The following is a 2,897-nucleotide window of genomic DNA, read 5'->3' as shown; positions in this document are numbered from 1 at the left end:
AGAAAGAAAGAAAGAAAGAAAGAAAGAAAGAAAGAAAGAAAGAAAGAGACAGAGAGAAGAATGAAAATAAATGTAATCCTTTTTATCCCTGGTAGAGCATAGTCTCCTGTCCCATGGAAGTTGTTGGCTTTTCAGTAAATCTAAAATGAACATCCTTGCTCCTGGAGAATCACACCCAAACCCACCCAGACATTAACCCTGCCTAAACCACGGTCTTTTCTTACCACTTCTGAAATTAATGTTTAGACAATTAAGGTGAGGAAAATTGAGTGCAATGTTTGAAAAACTGTGGTCCTTGCATGACTCTTTCTTTGCACAAAACCTGCTTGTGAGGGAAAAGGAAGAAACCGCCCCCCAAAAAAACTGACGACTGTTCCCAGCCTAGGAAAGGGGTAGTTAATCCCGTGATGGCTTGCTGAAGAATGCATGGTTTATTATTAAAGTAATCTCTTAAGATTTTCCTGGAATGTGCTTCCACAGCAACTCTGCCTGTGCGAGCTATCCTATGTGTGTGTCTTTTCTTCCATAATTAAGCTGTTTTTTTTTTCCCCCTATAGCTCACAGACGAAAGGCTTTCTCTCTCCCTTCTCCAGGTTTTCTCCTATCTCCTTCCCTACTGTTCTTGTCTCCCTTAAACATCCCATTTTGAATCCTGCCATTTCCCATGAATTATAAATGTTTCTTTAGACTTGGCCATAGGTAGACTGTCTGTGCACCTTGGTTCCTTACTGGATGCTTCCAGATGTTCTAATCAAACAAGGACTGGTTGAAGTCTGTGGATCTAGCAAGGTCACATCTTTTTTTTTTTTTTTCCCCCCTTGGTGTTGTAAAAAAAAAAAAAAAAAAAGAAGAGAATAGCTATTGTTCCCAGAAAATGTTCTTTGACCTTCACTCATTCTGCACATTCATAGATGCAGAAAAACTGGCCCTATCAGATTTGGCTGTTGGCAAGGCAGGGCAAACATTGGAGGGTTTTCCCTTTCATCTATCTATCTATCTAAAATCTAAGATATTTGGAGCTAGTCTACTAAAGGCAGCCTGTTTTATTGGTTTGTTTGTTTTTTCTTTTGTTGGTTGCTTTTGTTTGGTTTCTTGGTTACACCTGTATTGCACCTCAGAACTCAATATTTATTATTTGCTTCTGATGTGAAACATTAGTGAAACTCAGATGGTACCTGAAAAGCTGGAATGTTGTAAAGTGAAGGAAAAATTCAATGTGATAGGTTTACATAACTAGTTACATGCAATCATTTAAAAGAATAAAATTGGAGTTGAACCTTGTAATATGGAAGGATTTCTATTAGGTAGTGTTGAGTGAGAAAAACAAGATATAGAAAAAAATGTAAAATATGTTTCTATTTTAGTAATACAAAAAGCAACACTTAGCTATGTAGGTTTGAGTGTGTGTGTGTGTGTGTGTGTGTGTGTGTGTGTATGCATGGTTATCAGGGACACTAGAGACTAGTGACAATACAGGTTACTGGGGACCCAATGGAGATGAGGGTAGACAGGGGGAGCAGGGGGAGGAGAAGGGTGAGAGCCCTGCAAAAAGGGAAAAGAAATTAAAAGAGCCTGTATGCAGATATAGTTATAGATCTCATTTGTGCATTTAAGTGAAATGATATATCCATAGGTTTGTATAATTAAAAAAAAATACACCAAGTGATTTTAAGATAAGGAGAGAGAAGAGTTGTAAAAGCTATAAAATGGCTTTTCCCTGAGGAGTTTTCCTCAAGGTCTTTCAGAAGTGAGTGTTCATCAGTGTCCGCCTGATCTAATTTGGCCTCTAGAGCACAGTTCTCAAACTTTACTGTTCACCTCAGGCCTCCTGGGAACTCACTTCCGGGAAAATTCCTGGGTCCAGCCCCAGAGCCTGGAAAGGTGTGTGTGTGTGGGGGGGGGGGGTTGGTGTGGGAGGAGAGGCATGCAGTGCATGGGAATCTGCAGGTTTAACCAGACCTTCCGGGTGATTCGGATGCTGTGTTTTTGGGGACCCTCTTTGAGAAACACTGAGTTTCTCCTGTGGTCAAGAAGACACTCATTTTGTTCCTCTCTGAGCCCTGAGAACTGTGTGGAGAGGGAAAACAGCAAGGTTGAGAGGAAGCAGGTGCCACTGGTCTTTAGATACTGCCCCTTCTCTCTCCCCTGATTCTCTGCAGCTTCAGTGTCCTGGCTCTGGTGGTGACTTCTCTCCCTGCCCCCTCCCCTGTCAAGACTTGTTTTCAGAGAAGGATCTGATACCAGTCATTTGCATGGACCTGTACCGAGATATTTGCATTTCCAACCATGACCCTTACTTGGTATGAAAGGCACTGCCCAGTGTTAAAAGGATCTCAGACATCAGTAAGAGCAGGGACCGATTTTTTTCCAATTTTTGAGCAGGTGGAGGTGATTGTCAACTCCACTCTGTATCCAGCATAAGGTTACCTAGAAAGAGAAGATTATAGGACCTCCAACTCCTGGAATGGCCCTCTGCTATCCCTGACGTCATTTTACATCTTGGCTTCAAAGGGCCCATTTCGAAAATTGAAGCTGTATATTATGTACATAATTGTTTTTCTGATACAGCAAAGGAAAGTGAGATTTAAGATCAGATCTGGGTTAAAATTCAGGCTCCATCTCTTACCAAACTACAAGATTTCTGCAAGTTTCCTAACTTCTCAAGGACTCAATTTTCTTATCTATAAAATGGGCATGCCCTGTCTTCCCCTCCCATTTGGCTTCTGGTGGGAAGAAAAAGAAGTTATATACCTGGGAGGACTTTGGAAAGTTTGACATTATATAAATACCATAAATTATGCAAAAATTATTCAAAAAATACATTATTGCGGGGGAGGGGGACAAGAAAGGTGCTTTGTCCCAAATGATTTCCGCCACCAACATCAGAAACTCTATCA

This window comes from Aethalodelphis obliquidens, unplaced genomic scaffold (genome assembly GCF_003676395.1).
Source record: "Aethalodelphis obliquidens isolate GAN/ISIS:26980383/991018 unplaced genomic scaffold, ASM367639v1 scaffold4, whole genome shotgun sequence".
In the NCBI taxonomy this organism is placed as follows: Eukaryota; Metazoa; Chordata; class Mammalia; order Artiodactyla; family Delphinidae; genus Aethalodelphis; species Aethalodelphis obliquidens.
The sequence above is the reverse complement of the archived record's forward strand: the minus strand, read 5'-3'. Positions refer to the sequence as shown.